Here is a 22247-nt window from a genome sequence, read left to right as displayed (position 1 = left end):
TGGTATAGGTGTCCTTCCTGTTTGATAGTTTTCCTTCTAACAGTCAGGACCCTCAGCTGTAGGTCTGTTGGAGATTGCTTGAGGTCCACTCCAGACCCTGTTTGCCTGGGTATCAGCAGCAGAGGTTGCAGAAGATAGAATATTGCTGAACAGCGAATGTACTTGTCTGATTCTTACTTTGGAAGCTTCCTCTCAGGGGTGTACTCCAGCCTGTGAGGTGTGGGGTGTCAGACTGCCCCTAGTGGGGGATGTCTCCCAGTTAGGCTACTCAGGGGTCAGGGACCCACTTGAGCAGGCAGTCTGTCCCTTCTCAGATCTCAACCTCCATGTTGGGAGATCCACTGCTCTCCTCAAAGCCGTCAGACAGAGTCGTTTGTGTCTGCAGAGGTTCCTGCTGCTTTTGTTGTTGTTGTTGTTAACTGTGCCCTGTCCCCAGAGGTGGAGTCTATAGAGACAGGCAGGTTTCCTTGAGCTGCTGTGAGCTCCACCCAGTTCGAGCTTCCCAGCAGCTTTGTTTACCTACTTACGCCTCAGCAATGGTGGGCACCCCTCCCCCAGCCTCGTTGCTGCCTTGCGGTTAGATCGCAGACTGCTGTGTTAGCAATGAGGGAGGCTCCGTGGGCGTGGGACCCTCCCGGGCACGTGTGGGATGTATTCTCCTGGTGTGCCCGTTTGCTTAAAGCACAGTATTGGGGTGGGAGTCACCCGATTTTCCAGGTGTTGTGTGTCTCAGTTCCCCTGGCTAGTAAAAGGGATTCCCTTCCCCCTTGCACTTCCCAGGTGAGGCGATGCCTCGCCCTGCTTCAGCTCTTGCTGGTCGGGCTGCAGCAGCTGACCAGCACCAATTGTCCGGCACTCCCTAGTGAGATGACCCCAGTACCTCAGTTGAAAATGCAGAAATCACCGGTCTTCTGTGTTGCTCGCACTGGGAGTTGGAGACTGGAGCTGTTCCTATTCGGCCATCTTGCTCCACCCCCCGGAAATCTTAAATACACTTCTAATTAGCTATGCCTGCACTTTCCCTAATGGCTGCTTGCCTGACCTACACCTTTCATCCCACGTAGCTCCCCTTTGGAGTTTCTACCATGATATTTCCTGTGGCTAGGAGACTTCATTCCTGATTCTTGACATAAAATGCAAACTGATATACAAATGAGCTAAGATCATAAAATGACTTAATTAATAGCACTTGAATTCATCATTATATCCCTACCCCTCGCTGCAAATTGCAAGGAAAGGAGTGGAGTGGGACAGCAAATCCTCTTCTTCAATAACAACTAATTGAAAATACATGCCCTGATCCTTCAGTGGCTTATTCATTCTTTCTATAGAAAGGGGGAATATAACATGATGGTGATTTGTTTTTATTGTTTGTTATTGTTATATGCTTACCTTTACATAAATTCTCTTGTCAACAGTTTTGCTTTATTCATTTTTGTCTGGTCACCATGGGTCCTAATTTCTTTTCTCAGGGATTAGAATCTCTATTCTTCCTCCTATCACCCCTCTCTCCGGTCTGTATAGTAATTAATCAATAACTACAGGCTTCTGTCAAGGCTTCCAGGCTAATCTGGCTTATGTTCCAAGCAGGCAATATCATCTACCAGTAAGGAGATGGAATGAAATAACTGAACTTCAGACTAAGGCCACTAAAAGACTGTGTGCCAGGACTGCTTTATTTCGGCTCCTTTTGTAACTGTCTTAAGCTGATCGGGGTTTTGAAATGGCATCAACGTTAGAGCTGAGGGATGTTATATAGAAAACAGCCATATGAACTTTGTAAATGTATATCTTGTAGGCCTTGTATTGAGGCCTCAGTTTGTTATATTACATAGTTTCTTCTACGTGAGGATTCAAAATAAATTTCCTTCATGTCTGAAGCTAAGAAAGGCTGGACTTCCTCTTAGTAATATTGTGAATCTAGTAATTAATTATATTTTCATTTTTGCCCCGGAAAATGAGATCTAAGTATACCTCATTTCTTGAAAGTGTACGAGATATTATAGTGTTTTGCTTCAATACTGTCCTTGACTTATTTTTTTGCCTTCATTGCCTTGTCACACCAATTTTCTTACTTATTTTAAAATTTTGTATTATTTAATTGCTTACTTTTCTGTAAGCTGCCTCAGATTCCTCCTCTTTTTTGAATAAGGTAAATATGAATCTATAAACAAATTGTTATGTAATTAAACAAAAATTTGATTCAATTAGTTTAAAATACTTTTATTGAAATAATATTGAATTTAAAAGAGATTATAAAACACCTAATATTATCTGAGCCCTTAGAAAACATTAAAATTACATTGTTTTAAAATGTATATCCTGGTAATTCAAAACTTTTAAAATCATTTAATTGTTTCTGAATTAATTTTTTTCCAAGCCATGATATTTTATAGTTATTCTAACTTTCTATCATTGGATTATCATCAAATTTTCTAAGCATTTGGGGGCAATCTGGAAATACACAGATGAGATTTTGTTTCTTGTTTAGATTTTTTTTTTTTTTATATTTAGGACTTTGTACATCTATATTTTCTGTGCCTTGAGATTGAAACCTCTTCAAGTTGCCCCATGAGCACCAAGAATCTAAAGAAAAATAAAGACGTGGATTTGTAGAATAATAGATGCTGCCATCGCAGTATGACAATGTAGTTGGCCCCTCCAAAACATTGTTTAATGTTGCTACTGACTTTCCATTTCTCCAGACCCTTTTGAAGACACTCAATACAGCTGGATGTCTATTGCAATTTATCAATAATTTTGTAATCCAAAATCAATATCCAGAGTTATGAGAATCTGCCTAGAATGACTAAGCTTTCCACTAGTGCTCTAGTGGGTGTTAATGGCTATTCCAAAGCGATTACATTCAAGCTAATAAGGATGGAATATTGAACACAGTGCCATGTTTCTTCACCATTTGTTCCTTGGTACTTTTATTAAAATCATAGAAGAGAATAGGACTCCAGTAAAAGGCAACAGATTTGGTGATCTATTCTCTGCATTCCTGAGCCTTGTATCTGCACCTCTCGTGAAATGCAATGTCTTCTCTTTTGAAAGGGAGGTCAAGGCTGCAGAAGGAAAAGTAGCAAGGACTGTTTTGTCACTCTTCCTCTGGAGCTTTCATATCTCCTTCTTGTTCTTCTGAGGCTGAGCCAGAAGGAGGGTCCTAAATAGTGGGAGAAAAGTATTATTATTTAGTTGTTTGTATTCCTCTTGTGGTTGGACACATATTGTCTTATGTCAGGCATAAGGTTTTGGCTTTTCTGTGGAATGTATTGGTGTATCCTCCAAAATGCTCTTGTATAGACACTTGTCATGCATAGTTCCCTGGTATAGATGCATTCTCCAACTGACCTCCTGAGACCCGCAATCAGTTTCTGTCTGTTGCAGAATCCTCTATAGCTTCTCACAGCTTGCTTGTCATATTTCAGCATGGTGTCATCCTTGACATAAACCTATTAAGACAACTCAAACATGGCTGCTTGGCCCTTGGGACCCTCATACATTCTTATGATGCCAAATTATGGACAAGTAGCTTGCCCAAGTTAAAATCCCCTTCTCCTTAAAGTGTAGACAAGGGATAATCCAGCCAGCTTTCCCCCTTCAGACTTCCACAGTAACTAGTCTGTGTGTTCATCTGTGCCCTGAAACTCCTAGGAACACATTTCAGACTCTTCCAATATCTTTCTCCCTAGTTTTATTCTGGTCCTGTAGCAGCATGTGGCAGGCCTATAAATTTTTGTTGCTCAAAGGACATTAAACCAGTGTTAACATGACTTCTTTTCTGGTGTCAAGCCAATCTTTAAGTTCTCTTTCTCTTAGCATGATAGAGGGGAGGCACTACCCTTCCAATTCTCCTCCTGAGTGGGTGGGAGGAGAAAGAAAAAGAAATTCTTCACTTGTTTGAAAACTCTCCTACCAACTCTATTCAATAACCATTTGAATTTCTAGTCTTACACAGACCAGAAGCAGAAGGTTATGATGTTGGGGGGCTGGGGGTTGGATTTCATTCTTTGAATTGGAACTTCTATCCTCTAGTGTAGCATGGATTTATCTTGCAAGTCTTTTAAAAATGTTTATTTCCAGTAAGTATCTGCTGAAAATTTTTTTACAATTACCACAGATCAAGGTATTGCATGGTCTTTAATTATTTTTGCCAATACCGAATTTATCTTTGTAATTTTCTTAACTCTCTTTATTATATTCTTATTTTGTTTGTGTGTTTCATGCTTTGCTGTGTGTTTGGATACTTCTTTTGTTTTAACGAGTCAGATCTTGTAAGTCTGTGTTTGGATTTAATTTTCTTTCCATAACCCAACAAATATGTATCATGAAAATCTGTTGTCTTGCCATTAACAACATGTCTCTGATTCTGAGAAAAACAGCAAGTTGTATGATCATGTGTATTTTAACTAGGCTTTTCAGTATTTGTAAGGTAGGTTTGTTGCCTTCTGAGTTAGAATGGCATCTATTACTAGTTGTCTTTCCTGAAACAGTTAGTTCATCATTAATTTCCTAGTCCAGAATAATTACTGTGTCATTCATGATGGTTCCCAGAGAGATAGCCACAGAGAGAGCAAAAGAATCTAGGAGTATATTTTATTGTTTTTACCTATAGGTCTTCAGCCAAAATTCTGAAAAGATAAGAGCAAATATTTCATTCAATAGTGTGTTACTCAACTAGGGAACATAATGGTATATTTTCTTTTCTGTAAAGCATGAAAGAAAATCTTAAGTGACTGACCTAGGACTTGATGTATATTATCATGAACATAACAGTTGACAACCACAAAGCTGAGTAAGACATAGATACTGGGAAGTGGGCTGAGTACGTGGATGACTCTTTTTTGTACCAGCCCCAAAGCACACACATTCCAGTTTTCTCCTCAGCAAAACTGCAAATGACCCACATTTTTAACCCTCAGAGTGACTTATAAATATTCAAAAATCCCCCAGTTTTAAATATGCATATGCCCATGGTCTGCTATACTTAAGTAATACGGCCATTTCAAGGACAAAATTCAATGTTTTTTTTTTTTCTGACCTTGATATCATAAATATATTTTCTATTTGACTAAAATCTTTCTAAGGAATGGTATTGTACCTTACTTTTATCTCTATCCTTTTCCATCATCCCAGTGGGGTTGAGCATAAGATCTCTAAAGTGTTGTCAACTTAAATTTCATTCTGAAGCCTATTGGGAATCCTGAATCATTTTTACTTTCTAGGACAAGTAGCCAGTGGTTTGATCCCTTTGTCAGGGTCTTCTCCTCTTTGTAGAAAAATTACTTAAAAACAGTTGTCTATATTATCTATTTCCAATTCCTCTACTCACAGTCTCTTTTGAACCCACACTCATTGGTGTTTTGTTTTCTCCTTCTTTGAAAGAGTCTTGCCACAGTCCTTGACGATCTCCATGATGCCAAATCCAGAAGTTTGTTATAATTCCTCATCACATTAGGTCTATCAATATTAGAATAGCTGACCCTTCTCTTCTTGAAGCTCTTTCTTCCCTTTGCTGCCTTTCTTAGTTTTTCTTCCATTTCACTTATCACTCTAATTTTTTTCTGCTTATTCTTCCTCATCTCTCAAAGCCCAGACTTCAGATCTCTTTTTTGGTTCTACACTTACTCCCTAGGTTATCTTCCCCAGTTTCAGGGTTTTAAAAGCCATCATAACTCTGACAACTCCTAAATTTATATCTACAACTCACGACTTTTCTTCTCAAACCCTTCTCATATATCCAACTGCCTACTCAACACATCCCTCTTAGATGTAAAGTTGTTATCTCAGGCTGAATATGGCCAAAACAAAACTCTTAATTCCTAAGCTCCCAAACCTGCTCCTCCCATAGCTGTCCTATCTCAGTGATTGGAAGTTTCATCCTACTAGGTGCCTGGTCCAAGAAACATAGAGTCATCTTGAGTTTCCTTTGTCTCTTATACTCCACGTTCAATCTGTTAATCTTTTCAGCAGTATCTTCAAAATATATCCTGGTTTCAATTACTTGTCATGACCTTCTCTACACCAATTTTACCTAAAATGATATTGTCATTCACTTGTGTTATTATAATAACCTCCTAATTTCCCCTGCCCCTCCCTCCCAACTTGACAAGAGCAGGCATTCAATTAATACGGAGTAATTGAATTCATATTCCATTTGAATGGGCACTTTTGTTAAATGAATGAATGTGTGGTTGCCTATTATTGCCAGTTGGCTGTTGGAGGTCATGTCAGTCAGGTTCATTCTCAGGATTCGAGATGGCTTTTTGTCTCCTTCACCAACCAACACACATGTGCTTGTGTACACACACACACACACACACACACACATCTTCCATCTTCTCTTAATAGACTTTAAAGACTGCCGAGATTACTCCAGTAAGGCAGTGAAAGTCCCTTCAGGTACAAGAAAGTGGGCTCCACCTCAGGCTAAGGGGCTGAGTTGGCCAAGACATTCTAAGGTTATAGAAGTGGGAGCATTCTTTTCTCTTTCCTAAAGACTAAGATTCTTTCATAGTAGATGCTGGAGTAAGAGATTACCAGTGGGTAGGATCTGGCAATACTGCCTATCTAGGTGGGATTCCAATAAGATATATTTGGCTTTTGACTTCTGGTAGCAGAAATGATTTCAAAATGAATAGTCACTGCTAGACATTTTTTTTCTAAAAAGGGTCTAAATCAATATTTCTGCTGGCTTGGTTTGTTTCTCCTGCACGCTGATTCATTCTGTTGTTTCTCACCACAGGTCTGAGACTTGACTGTTATCACAACCCTGCTTTTCTCATTGCCCTACTTTCAGGCCATGTGGACTTGATCTGCCTCTGGCTATTAGGTTCATCAAAATTTTCAGTTTTCAATAATAACTCTGGGTGCTCTGTGCCAGGTGCCCCAAGGCCTTTAGATCTCAGCCAAATCATAAAAATGAAGAAAAACAACTTTCCCACTTTCACTAATAGGAGAATAAACTTCAGATCACACTCTCAGAAGATTTGGCCTTTCATCAAATTCCCTTGTTTGGGGTGACTGGGTCTGAGAATTAATCAATGGATATTTGGCTCACACAGAAGAGTTTGGAGTTGTCAGCACCTAACTACAGCCCTACTTTTATTATTCAGATAATAATTATTGTAGCTGCAATTAAAATCAATTACTTTGTGCTGGGTGATATATTCTTTACATTTAGCCCTCACAAAGGCCTTATGAGATATGCAGTATTTTTTATCCCTTGAAGACATGAGGCTTAGAAAGGTTGAATAACTGTCTAAAGTCACAGAAGCAGCAAATAATGGAATACATACTTGTTCACAACTGCTCTTCTAATGCACATGCCTATTCTTTCAAGGATTGCACAATAGTATCTCCCTTAGAACAAGGAGTCATACTTATGGGGCTGGACATGTTACTTTGCCCTCTTTCTCTTATGCCCAACCTTTCTGAGTCCTCTCAATTGTATTCATTTCTGTTCTAGAAGAATAAGGTGGCAGAGCAGATTCAATGCACCTTTGTTGCCCAGACTGAGAAAATAAACCAGGCTTTTCAATGATTTCCTAATGTTTCCTATCTGATAGGAGCTTAGGGATGTTACAAACTCATGTATGTCACTGAACACACCATTGGATGAGGATATTTTCTATCCCTGCAGATTCTGGAAAATGGAGCCAGAAACCTTTTGGAGGAAGGAGCCACATTTGATCATCTTTCTCTGGGGTTATTCTGTCCCAAGTGATTAATTCTCTTGTTACTTATTAAGAGTAGCTTTGAGTCAATTGCTAATATTTAAATTAGATTTTTGATATATCAAATTCAGTGTTTTTCAGTAAACAGTTGTAATTCTACCTCTGGGGGCTTTTTAGCTATATCAATAAGCCCCAAACCTATATAAATAACTCTTGATTGTCTGAAAGTAAAAATGCTTCATGAATAAGACTGGGGGAAACAAGGAACCTCAAAGTCATTTAAACCTATAATTGGATCACTCATACTTTCAGCAGTCCCTTACATATTCCACAATAAATTAAGATGATTATACCTGACACCCAGATAGCATCAATTTTCACTTTAAATTAAAGAGAAGATAATTCGATAGATCTTTTCTCTGGCCAGTAAGAGGTCTTCAGAGACTCAGAAGCTCATTAATATATTGAGCTTTGAAGTTTTTGATTTGGCAGAATTTCTATGTTGACTCAGTATCAAGTGACCTAATGCTCAGATTTCTTGTCAGTTAGTTATCTCCATGGGTTAGAAAATGCTGCTAGCAAAGCCATTTATTCTCTGGGGGATAGAGAGAGTTGCTCTTCCAAACTATTGGTTAGACCCTTAACCCCAGCTTGTAAATGTTCGTGGTGTTTCACAAGGTGGGAACCAGGAACAATCAAACCATTGCATTTATAGTGTCTTCTGGGCTTTGCTAAGCTTGATATAATCACCAAAGGGAAATAAACAATGCCACTTTCCTCCTACCCCTAAGAATCTTGTCTTGCTCAGTCAAGTCCACACTGTCTTTTAAAGGAGAAAGGAGGGAGCTGTTTTTGTTATACCCAAGGACATCAACATTGGGAATGGCATAGGCAGGTCATATTACCTCATATCAAGGGTCATTTTACTAGTTGTTTCTGTGAATGGGAGACCACATAATAACTGAGCAAGCATGGGTAAAGAAAAAAAATGGGTGGGACTCTTGGTTTCTACCATCATGTGATTGAATTCCAGGTCCATATGTTGTCTACTCAACATCTCCACTTAGTTAACTAAGAGAAGTCTCATATTTAGTATGTCTAAAACAAAACTTAAGCTGAGCATGGTGGCTTATGTCTATAATCCCAGCACTTTGAGAGGATGAGGTGAGAGGATCTCTTGAGCCCAGCAGTTTGAGACCTGCCTAGATGACATAGCGAGAACCCATCACTACAAAAAATAAAAAAATTAGCCGGGCATGGTGGCACATGCCTGTAGTCTCAGGTACTCAGGGGACTGAGGTAGGAGGATCACGTGAGTCCTGGAGATTGAGGCTACATTAAGCCCTAATCACACCACCGTGCTCCAGCCTGAGTGAGAGAATAGGGAGACCCTGTCTCAATAAATAAATAAAATAAAATAAAACAAAACTTCCAGGCTTCTGCTTCCCCAGAGGACTGAATGGTGTCCATCCCAAATATTTCTATCTGGAACCTGTGAAAGTGACTTTATTTGGAAAAAGAGACTTTGCAGATATAACAAAGGATTTTGAGATGAGATCATCCTGGATTATCTGGGCGAGCTATGAATCCAATGACAAATGTCCTTATGAGAGACAGAGGAGAAGAAACACAATAAACATTCGAGTTATGCAAGAAATGCCTGGAGCCACTGCAGGCTGGAAGAGGCAAGGAAGGAGGTTCCTTCAGAGCCTTCACAGTGAGTGTGGTTCTGCTGACTTTGATTTTGGACTTCTGGCCTCCAGAACTTTGAGAAAATGATTAACTTTTAAATTAAGTGCATTACATTGACTGTCACCCTCCACTAAAATGTAAGCACCACAAGAGCAGGGAATTTTCATTGTATTTTCATTACTGCTGTATCCCAAGCTCATAGAAGAGTGATTAGCATTTATTTTTTTTTCTGTAAAAGCTCTCAGAGAGTACATATTTTATTTGCTTTGCAGGCCATATGATTTCTCTTGTAGTTATTCAACTTTGCCAATGTAGTGTGAAACAACCATAGTATGGGTGTGACTGTGTTCCAATAAAACTTTATTTGCTCCACTTTATTTGCAAAAACAGATATTTAATAGGATTTTGCCTGTGAGGTGTAGTTTATAGCCAACCTGTATCCTAGAACAATAGCACCTAATATTTGTTGAATGAATCAATACATTAAATATACAAAAGAGGGCGGATTACCAATCTTTTTGGAGCTTCATTTTCTTTAGCTTCAAAATCAGGATATTAATTTTATGCTCATTTACATATTATAAGGTTTAAATGAGAAAACCTCCTATCTGAGTGTCACATGCATGTAATACACAGTAGAGCTTTCCTCCTTCTTCCACCTAAAGTGAGGCGGAATAGGCAGATCATGTTACTTAAGCACAATATTTATTCAACCTCCGTGCACAATATTTTATTGTACACACTACTTAATGTTAACCATTTTCTATGCATTACTTAGGAGCATCCTCACAGAAGCCCTGTGATGTAGCCAGAGCAGGGACCAACATATGCATAGAGTTTATGTGATCTCACAGTCACTCAGCTGGAACAAGGCAGTATGAGAATTCTAGTGTGGGCTGAATTCTAGTGTGTTCCTTCTCTCATGACTCAATCATTAAAGAGGGATTATTTTTCATCTAAAATGTAAAGTATTTCTGTTTTATTCCAGCTTCACAGTCCTCCTATCCCCTGTCCCAAACCTAACAGTTATATTGAACAGAGACAGAGGAGTCTTGTACCCTGGCACATGCAACACACCAGGGATTTATTTGTTGAGTTGCAAGTAATAAGTACTTATTGTATTATTTGCTGAGTAGGTGCTACAGTGGACTATATTTCTTAGATTTTTCCCCCGTTCTCCAGTGCAGATTCTGGGCTACCAGAAATGAAGGGGAATAAACAGCAGAAGGAAAGCACCTCATAACAAGCGGAAGGGGCAGTAAGATGTGGCAGGAGTGAAGGTTTTGATTTAAATAGAGCTGAGCCAGCATGAGTTAGAGGACATTGCTCCTGTAAAACTGCGTTTCCCACTTCCATTTTGCTGCACAACAAATCCAAATATCAAATATCAATGGCTTGGCATTAAGGATGTGTTTCCAATTTGTTATGGGGATTTCTGGGAAATCAGCTTGTCAATATGGGGCAAGATTCATCATCATGATGCTTCATGCCCCATAACTGGGAAGACTTCTCAAAAGAATGAGTCACTGATGCTCCCCCAGCCCTTGTTTATGCTCCTTCTTGGTAAAGAGAAAGCAAACATATCATCTTGCCTCTTGGTTTCACTCGACACTTGTCCAGAAAACTTGATTAAGGAAACCTGAATATTTCTATTTCTTTTTTTTTTGAGACGGAATCTTGCTCTGTCCCCTAGCCTGGAGTGAAGTGGCACCATCTCAGCTCACTGCAAGCTCCGTCTCCCGGGTTTACGCCATTCTCCTGCCTCAGCCTACCCAGTAGCTGGGACTACAGTTGCCCGCCATCACGCCTGGCTAATTTTTTGTATTTTTTAGTAGAGACGGGGGTTTCACCGTGTTAGCCAGGATGGTCTCGATCTCCTGACCTCGTGATCCACCCGCCTCAGCCTCCTAAAGTGCTGGGATTACAGGCTTGAGCCACCAGGCCTCTATTTCTTGAGTATAATTTCTGTCATCCCCATTCTTACCTTTTTATTTTCAACTAAAATAAATGCTAATTGCATTAATATTTGTAATCACAGTGGAGAGCCCGTCATAATTCATGGATCATTGGTCAAGCCAGCCTTGTTAATTTTCTGTGTCACATAAGTCTTGGGGACTATTAATCTCAGGGTTATTGACACTAGGATTTAGTAGCTTTTTATGATATTAATGCAGTTTGAATGAGCCTTTGTGTACTAATTTGGATTTTGTAAATATAGTTAGGGAGGGGAAGAAAAGGATTAAAGGGGCACTGTGACTAAAAGCCATCTTAGCCAAGAGCTACTTTGGTAATAAGATCATTTGAACATATTTTGGTAGTGTGCAGGCCCCAGAAATGTTTGAAGAGTGGGATGAAGGGAAAAGATAACACTGGAAATGGCAGAGGGATTATTTTCTTCTGTATTTCAGCTCTGCCAACAAGGCAACTGGGAAAGAGAAGGGCTGAATGAACACAAAATTTCTGGTTGCTGCACAAAATAGGATCAAAGAAGAGAGAAGAAGAATCAGAGGTAATGATGGTAATTTGTTTTCTAGTTCAAATATAATTGACCCACACTGAAGACATAATTATGGTACATTAAGGAGATTAAAAAAGAGACAAAGGCAAAAGCATGGAGCGATGACAACATGATTCAAGATCCTATAATTATGACGTTTTTAAAATCACAATATTTTGCTATTAGCCTTTCAACCCACAACATACAGGAATAGTGGAAAACCAAGCAGATTCCATTTCAGTTGTCAGATTCATGTTTTCCTTTCTTTTTTAATGCCTGTTTCTTTCCCTTTTAGTTTCTTCTAACAGCTGCTGGTACTTGAATGTTATCTACTAGTAATAAGCATGTGGGAAAATGGAGTGAAACAATGGTTTATTTAGATGAAGAGTGAGTCTGTAATGATAATTTCCCACTCCTTCCTTTTCGTCCATCTTAAGCTTGCATATTTTGGACTGAGTCTGAAATCCTAGAAGCCCTAAACTGAAACTGATTTCAGTTGAGTATTTCCCAAAGTATGACTTACAAGGCACATAAGATGCTTTGAGTTTGTATGTGGACAAGTTTTTTATTGTATCAGTTATGGATATATTTTAATGAGCATTGAAAATGTTATTCATCCCTTAAACCTATGCTGTTGTGGTTATTATCTGGTTAGGATGAGACCAAGTAAAAACAGTGAGTCAATTTAAGGGATAACACTATATAAATAATTGTACCAATGGTGCATGACATTGGTACAAATCATGAGAGTGGCCGGGGAATTACTGGCATTTCTGAAACATTGTTTTAGTCTCCCTTTTCCCTCATCCCATAGCACTGTCTGTTCGCTATTCTAGGGTTATATAATGAAACAGAGGTGGGGTGGCAGTTCTGAAACACCAGTTATGAAATCGTGGACATTTTGGTGCTAACTAGTAACTACACTAGTATTCCCAGCAATCTCTAATCTCCAGAGATCTGGGCTTTGAATTATGTAACAAATCAACTGCTGTCTGCCGGCAGGTCAGTGATTAGTCCACAGAGTATTCGAAGAGAAAGCCATAGATATCACTGAGGTTGAATAATGAAGCAGGGATGCGCAGGTTTTTCTAACTCAGCGTGTGTGTGTGAGGAGTTGCAGTGGGTGGGCGGGCGGGGTGTTAGCTTGACTACAGGCAAAAAATTATTCCTCAATGCAGAATGAGGTGGTGCTTTCCAGAGACATTCAGCCTCTTCAATCAAGATGAGCTCTGTCAAAAAAAAAAACATACGGAGCCCATTAAAAGAAATTCAGTCTTTCCCAATTCAGTTATCTCCTTACCAACCTCTTTTACGATACACATAAAGACACATACCTTTTATTTGATCCAGGGCTCAATCGATCATTTTGGAGATGCAATTCATTGCTTGCTTAGTTGTTTAGGGGGATGGAATTCACCAGTCACTGTACTTTCTCACTGAACTCCTAAAATTGTTACCATTCACCTGAAAAGTAGAACTGATATCTAACCTACATGCTCAGCATGAAGTGAGACTATTTTTCTGAGTACACAAGGTGAGCTAAGTGGGTTGTAAAATCTAGAAGAACAAAAATGTTCTCCAGGTTGAATAAAATAAACATAAGAAATACAAGGAAACTTGATTACAAACCATCTGAGGTAGAAATATCTTTCCAGGTAGATTTCAGAAATGCTCTTTACTTTTTTTTTTTCCAAATTAGATACATGATTCTCACCTACCTTTCCTTTATGGCAAATATTTCTGCTTTGGAAGTTTCTAGCAAGTGCTTTTTCTCATTCTGAGCACCCTCCTGTGCATTGGGGCTGAACTTTCAACTCTACTCTCCGCCCGTGTCATCTTTTGTGAGTATTCTCTTCCTTTAAATTCCCTCCGAGGACATTTTCCTCATCCAATCCCTACATTGTTAGTATGAGGCCCTGAAATCTTGAAGGTTTGAACAGTGGTGATGTTGAATATTTAAAGAGTACACTCGGGACGTTTCTTTGTGTTTAGCCATATGAGTTCATTAAAAAATATATACCCCTCTCTCCCAATCTCCAGGAAACTTAAGACAAAATAAATTTGAATCTATTTCCACTCCGTGCTATGCAAGTACAGGAAATTATGTCAGATTCTTTATCTCTTATTGAAAATAAACATTCCATTTAACCAATAACAATATTATTAGTTCGCATAGTGTATTTGTTTGCTATTGTTGCTGTAATACATTACTACAAATGTGGTGACTTATAAATGACACATATTTATTATCTAGAGGTCAAGTCCAAAATGAGTTTCACTGAGTGATAAGATATTGGCAGGGCTGCACTTCCTCTCCAGGCTCTAAGACAGAATCTATTTCCAGGGGGTGAGGGGAGGGGATAGGTGGGCATTATTCAGTACATTGTTTTCAACTCATTACCTTTAAGAACTCCTGTTGTAGACATGTTTAAGGTTGGATAAAGAAGAAAATATATGGCAGTGCATATTTATCTGTAGTTAACCTATTTTATTTAATGTCCTGTAAATCATATAAGTTCTTATTTTGTTGTATGTAGCATACTTACACTTTTATTTTTCCTTTTTTTTTTTTTTTTGAGACAGAGTCTCACTCTGTCACCCAGGCTGGAGGCAGTGGTGCGATCTTGGCTCACTGCAACCTCCACCTCCCAGGTTCAAGCGATTATCCTGCCTCAGCCTCCCGAGTAGTTGGGACTGCAGGTGCCCACCACCACACCCAGCTAATTTTTGTACTTTTAGTGGAGATGGGGTTTCACCATGTTGGCCAGGCTAGTCTCAAACCCCTGAGCTCAAGTGATCCACCCGCCTTGGCTTCCCAAAGTGCTGGGATTACAGGCATGAGCCACCACACCCAGCCTCCTTTTTACATAATATTTGGCACACTGGGTACCAGACACTTCTCTGCAATTGTCAGTCAAATCCATCTCAGTTATCTTTTATTAGCAATATTTGGAGAGTCCAATTTGGTCTTTCACCTTGAATGGCTTTCTCTCCATTCACAGCTTCAACTTTAGGCATAGAAAAAAGGCTCCTTTCCTCTATATATTCTTATCTCATAGACTTTCTCCAGATTCTGGCCCTTGAACGCTCTTGCTATTTCCTCAACCACTGTGATCAATCATTTGCTTCAAATTCATTACCTGCTGTCTTCTTTGATTTGATGTTTTATTTTATTGTTTTTATATCTCCCTTACTCAGGATATACTGTTAGGTTCCTTTTAATGTACAGTCTTGACTCTTCTATCCTAATTTCATTAGAGTTATTTTTTCTATGCTGTAATATCATCAGACTGGAAGATGAATTTAGTTCAGTAATAAACCTTTCCCTGCAAATCCACTGAATTTTAACTTATTAACTATACTGAACATGACCTCAAACAGAGACAGATACCGTAGGTCAGTGCCATATCCAGAAGTTCAGGCCACAGCCAGCACCTGGACTCGGTGCTGACAGCATTTACCCAGACCCCCTTGGTCAGCCTGGATTGTGATACTCTAGCTTTAGCCTAGAAATGGCCTCAGATGCCTTTTCAACTCAGTGCTCAAGACAGCCATAATGGCCAGGCACAGTGGCTCATGCCTATAATCCCAGCCCTTTGAGGAGTCTGAGGTAGGAGAATTGCAGGGAGCCAGGAGTTTGAGTTCAGCCTGGGCAACCTACTGAGACACTATGTCTACAAAATAAAAATGAAAAATTAGCCAGCTATGGTGGCATGTGCCTGTATTCCTAGCTACTCAGGAGGCTGAGGTGGGAGGATCACTGAAGCTCAAGAGGTCAAAGCTGCAGTGAGCTATGATTATGTCACTGCACTTCAGCCTGGGTGACAGCAGAGTAACACTTTTTCTCAACAATATAAAAAAGACAGCCATCATGAAGCATCAGGGAAAGAAGGTAATCTTCAAAGAGAAACTTATTTGGCTTACTTGCATCCTTGGAATTAAACAGTGAAAGGAAATTGTCTAGAATCATATGGATATTTGTAGAAGGACATAATTTGTCATGTAATAATTTTACTTGCTCCTTTGTCTCACAGGGCATTTTTAGTAACTCTAATAAGTATTATTTTTCAGGTGCTTTATAACCCAAGAAAAGTTCAAGTGCCCAGATACATTAGTCTGTTTGAGAGCTGTAGGGAAAGATTCAATATTAGACCTTCTAAGCATGACAGTTCCATTTTAGACATGCCCAATTTACCACACTTTAGCTTTAAGCAACCTGGGGCAGGATAAAGGCTGTGTTCTGCTCCTGTTTGACACCTTCTGAGGATCCATTGTCAGTTTTAACAAGCGATGTATTGACATTATTCAACATACCTTATCCGCTAAGATGCATTCTAGCCTTTTAAACAAGGGTGTACATTTAAACTGGCAATGGGAATGACTGCTATAATGCTTATGGTGTCAAAACTTTAGTCTATGCTGGGCCCAGTGGCTCACACCTATAATCCAAGCACTTTGGGAGGCTGAGGAGGGCAGATCATGAGGTCAGGAGTTTGAGACCTGCCTGGCTAATGCAGTGAAACCCCGTCGCTACCAAAAATACAAATATTAGCCAGACGTGATGGTATGTGTCTGTAGTCCCAGCTACTTGGGAGGCTGAGGCAGGAGAATCACTTGAACCCGGGAAGCAGAGGTTACAGTGAGCTGAGATCCTGCCACTGTACTCCAGCCTGGGTGACAGAGCGAGACTCTGTCTCAAAAAAAACCTTTAGCATAAAATGTCACTCATTGGTTATGAAGGTGTTGGACGATGCAAGGTGCAATTTTTTAGTCTCCAGAAATTTTGCCAGGAAAATATAAATACTCCAGTAGGTTTTAATCAGTTCTTTCATTCAAAAGGAATTATGTGAAATTCAAAGTCTGTCTGTCTCTCTCTCTATATATATGTGTGCATGTGTATGTATGTTTCTACTGTCTATTCTGTCCCCACTCTCTTACATTCAGTAGAGAAGAATTAGTTTTACATTCTTTTGAGTCATGAATTATTCATGAAACTGCTGCTCCATGGATCAGGTGTTTTGCTGTGTCACCCTGCTGGACACACGACTTGGATCTCTCATGTACAGTAGTCTGCTCGACTTTCCTCTTGAGCACCAGGAAATCACACTATTCTTTCCTCTCTCTTCCCTTTGTTGCCTAAAACAGTACAGTGCATACCTCATTGGGTGTAACCAACTTTACAGAAAGATTAGAGTAACTGAGGGAAACTACAATACAAAAGGGGAAAAATATGAAATGCAGTTTTTCCTATAGTGGAAAGCATCTAAGACATTTAGTTTTTGAGGAATAAGGGTTGATTTGGGTGGGGAGGGTTTCTGTGGAATATTTTCTGTTCCTAACTCTGTCTATCTGCTCACACACCCATCTCACTCTGGGACCACTATTTCCTTACAGCGTCTGGTCTGTTTCAGGCCATCCATGCTATGTTCTACCCACAAGGATCTACTCACATGAGCCAATGTTTAAATTATTTGATTTAAAATAATATTTAGAATAATGGCTCTGGGGACTCCAGCAAAACAAAATCTGTGGCTCCTGCCTCTCTGGTTCCACAGAATAAAGTGTCAAAGAGTAATAGGGTATGAGTGGCTTCATCACTCAAAACCTACACAATGATGCATGATGGTGTAAGGCAATTCCGTTTTGAGTATTTTCCAGAAGTGGGAGTTTAAGATGCACCTGGTTGTCCAGTAACTAACTATAAAATCAGACAGAGAGGAATCCTTACCTTTAAAAAAGAAACAATTCTTAGGAAGACTGTAGTCTAAACCAAAAGCAACAAATTCTATTGCTTACTTGACCAGGCAATGAAATGAATTAATTAGATAGGGTAGGAATTGCAGCAAACTGAAGACTACCTATTACTTCTAAAGGTATGATTCATAGACTTCAGAGTACTAGCAGTTGCTCAATTCCAAGGGGTTGGCATATTTATATAACATAGGTACAATTCCATTGTATTAATTTCACTTAGGATACAAGCTAAGTGGTGCCCTTTGAGTTTTTTTTTTTTTATTATTATACTTTAAGTTCTAGGGTACATGTGCATGACGTTTATATCATGTATAACTCCCCAATGCAATCCCTCCCTCCTCCCCCCTCCCCATGATAGGCCCCAGTGTGTGATGTTCCCCTTCCCGAGTCCAAGTGATCTCATTGTTCAGTTCCCACCTATGAGTGAGAACATGCGGTGTTTGGTTTTCTCTTCTTGTGATAGTTTGCTAAGAATGATGGTTTCCAGCTGCATCCATGTCCCTACAAAATAATGTGGCTCTGTGACACTATAGCTGATTTTCAGTAGTAGAAATTCAAGCTTAGAGTTGTCAGATCTTGCATTTTTTTTCAAGAGAAGCCACAATTCTGTGTGAAGTCTTCCAATTTAATTTTTTGCAAGTAATTCAAGTTAAAAACAACTCTGTGTAAACCAACAAAATATGTCTGCTGGCCAAATTTGTCCTATAAGCAAAGATAACTGACTTCCATCTACATCCTTTATGCACAAGAGAAACATTTTCCAACTGCCCTAATAAGTTGAGAGGTTGTTTTTCTTACAGCAAGGATAGTACTTCACAGTATGATTAGAAAGACTCTACCTCTTGCTTTGCCTGAGGCACTTCTGGTTTATAACTGTAATCGTAGTACCCAGTTTGCTTTAACATTTTTCTTAGATTTTTCATTTTTTAAGCATAATGTTATTTTGACAGCTGCATTGAAATAAGCAGTGTGCATTTGGTTGATTTCATTTCTGTTTCTATCTTCTGCCATGCCAAGTATGAGTTGCATGTGCAGCGAATAGAGGTTTCACTTCAACATGTAGTTAATGTAAAAAATGAACTAGTGATGCCACATTTCTCTATTCTGGCCCTTTGAAAATGCGAGTTAACTAACACCCTAAATCCTTCCTGTGATTGACAGCATTAAGGGTTCTTGTTGGTGAAATAAAGTAGACTCCTTTCGGAGAAGCTAGAGATAACTAACATCTACTTTTAGGTGTTGATGGGAGAACTGTTGTTTTGTTGCTATCTCTGCTGGCCACTTGGTGAATTGCCGTGGTCCTGCCTTGGGATGCTAGATAAATAAAGCACCAGATCATGGTTGCAGACAGTGGGAAACATGCAAACTTATAGGCTAGATATATGTGCAATATGTAGGGAAATAGAGAGTAGTTGGAATACTGCTGCTACAATGATTTTTGTCATCTATTTAATGGTAACTCTAGAGCAATTTATTTATTTTACTATTTATGCTTTTAAAAATTGTTTTCAATGAATTCTTACCAGCAATGAGTTAAAGCAAAAAGAATAATGTATATTTAATAAGAAACTAAGTATAAATTTTAATTTCTTAAAAACTTAGTGAATGTGAAACTCGAGTAAGATATTTGTTGACAATTATTATCCATTAAGGGGATGATATGGTTTGGCCGTGCTCCACCCAAGATCTCTTGAACTGTAATCCCCACAAACCCCATAATTCCCATGTCAGGAGGCAGATTAGGTGGAGGTAATTGAATCATGAGGGCGTTCCCCTCCACGCTGCTCTTGTGATAGTGAATGAGTTCTCACCAGTTCTGATGGTTGTATAAGTGTTTGGTAGCTGCTCCTGTATTCATTCTCCTTCCTGCCACCCTGTGAAGAAGGTGCCTTGCTTCCCTTTCCCCTTCACCTTCAGCCATGATTGTAAGTCTCCTGAGGCTTCTCCAGCCATGCTGAACTGTGAGTCAACTAAACCTCATGCTGAACAGTGAGTTGATTAAACCTCTTTCCTTTGTAAATTACCCAGTTGGCAGTTCTTTGTAGCAGTATGTAAACAGACTAATATGAGGGATTATTTTGATAAACCAGAGTCATAAACATAGTAAGAAAGCATCAGGATCTACTTCAAATGTTAATGGTTGTTTTTAAGAAAACTATCCTATCCTAGTCACAATAATGTTAACACATACAGCTGCAGAAAGTGCACTTATATCTCATTCTGTGAAACATGACTTTTCATCTAGATCAGATGACTGCATTACATTATTTCATTATTGATTCCAACTTTCCCTGTGAACATACTAAAAGTAAAGAAATAACTGTTAATATGATTACTTCATCAGCAGAAATACTTTGCAAAGATTGAAATGATGCCACTTTATTTTTCTCAATATCAGCCAATGCTTCAAGTTAAAAATGAATTAATCACGAGGTCGGGAGATTGAGACCATCCTGGCTAACACGGTGAAACCCCATCTCTACTAAAAATACAAAAAATTAGCTGGGCATGGTGGCGGGCGCCTGTAGTCCCAGTTACTCGGGAGGCTGAGGCAGGAGAATGGCATGAACCCGGGAGGTGGAGCATGCAGTGAGCCAAGATCGCACCACTGCACTCCAGCCTGGGTGACAGAGCAAGACTCTGTCTCAAAGAAAAAAAAAAAAAAAATTAAGTTTCGTAATAGTTGATCCTTTGAAGTCTCAATTAATGGAATCACAATCATTCTGTCAAAGTTACAACATTTGACAGTATTGTGAATGCTATTGTTGTAATTTTAATTAAATATATTAACATTTAATAGAAAATATTTGTTTTTGGAAAAAATATAAGCACAGATTTTAGTAGAGTACAGTGTATTCATGAAAATAACGTTCTTATTAAATTAATAGGCCATGGAGCAGAAACGTACTTGGATTTTCATATAGTTCATACATAATTTATAATTACATCTAAATCTATGCTATCTACCAGTAAAAATGGAAGCTGTAGATATAAAAATACTAAATGTTGTCATATAAATTTCCTTAGAGTAAAAACTGCAACTTTGTTTTGCGAAGATAGTATTACTTTTTAAAAACTGCTCCGGCATTTTGGCACACTGGCAATACATGCTTACCTCTCTTAGCCAGCATCAGAGTTTTGAAATCTTTGAATTTAGGATGAGCTACTCTTTAAAACAAACTAAATGCTTTATGATGGTAATGGGAGTAAAAATTTTTAAAGTAAGTCTTAAGTTTTGGTTGCATTTTCTTCAAAATTAGTTGAAAATAATAAAAATATTTAACACATCAATTTAAAAAAATCTGCAGCTTTGGAAGTACTTAGCAAGCAAATGAGAAGGCACTAAAATTATTCTTTCAAAAAGGAAAAGAATAACTGTATAAATACAAGAGCAAAAGCCGACATTGTAACTTTGCCGTTTAAAGTGTGGTCCCAGCTAACATTAGCATCACCTGGGAACTTGGTAGAACTGCAGACTCTTTTCCACTTCACACCTACTGAATCAGAATCTTCATTTTCATAGGATTTCTGGGGCATTTGTGTTCACATCAAAATTTGAGAAGCACTGGTGTAACAGATTTCGTTGAGAAATTTGGTAATTACACGTTTGAATATGTTGACACTAGCAAGAATACTTTGGTGACTTGTTTTATTAATTGGAAAAACTTAGCTTCTCTGCTAGGATGACAGGAAATTGCAAAGGCCTATAAACCTACAATATCTAAAGTTGACAAAGTATACCAAATAATCATAATTAGAGGATAAATATAATCAGAAATAATCAGAAATATTTGATAATTATTCATTGAAGAAAAGTATCAATGAAAGCAAAAGTGCAGTACCCATAAAAATATTTGTTCTGAAATATTTATGCATCAATAGGATGAAAACATGAGAATGAGAATTATATCCATTTACTAAAACTTACTGTGCTTAGTAGATAACCTCAATTTTGTAGAGAGAGATTTTCTCCACTAAAAATGTTATGGTCTACAGAGAAGAGTCAATGGAAGGTGTAAATAATTTTAAATACATCAAATATAAAATGGAATACTGAAGGTGAGCATATAATTTTATTTAAAAAATTGAAAATAATAAGGGCGTATCAAAAAAAGACCTTAAGAAAAATACCTTTAACACATTATTAGCAATAGATGTGACTAAGAAACTGATTTAAGCAAATTAATAATCTATGTAAAAATAATTATTCTACTTATTTTTGCTTTTTTGTTTATATCAGTAATTAATGTATCATTTTATAATAATACAATACAGTTTTATTTGCTTTTAAATGGATATATATTATAAGAAAATTATATTTGGAAAATAATTTTGAATAGAATGATTTTATGCAACATAATAAAAACCAACTTGACAATCAATAAATCTTCTTAAAAATTATATAATCTGAAAGTATCCCTCAAAAGTGGTTTGGACAGTATAATGCAGAGCAGTGTTAGTTTCTTTTCATTTGTTTCTTTCACTTTACTTTTCAAAAATACTCCTCTTCCCATCTATTTTTTGTTAAACGTTGGTTTACATTGTCTCTTTTTGTAAGCATTAAAAACTGACTATTATTTTTAAGGGTTCAAGTAAGACGTTTTCAGGTAAGGATAACCCTCTTC

This window comes from Trachypithecus francoisi, unplaced genomic scaffold (assembly GCF_009764315.1).
Source record: "Trachypithecus francoisi isolate TF-2019V2 unplaced genomic scaffold, Tfra_2.0 Lachesis_group20, whole genome shotgun sequence".
NCBI lineage: Eukaryota > Metazoa > Chordata > Mammalia > Primates > Cercopithecidae > Trachypithecus > Trachypithecus francoisi.
The sequence above is the reverse complement of the archived record's forward strand: the minus strand, read 5'-3'. Positions refer to the sequence as shown.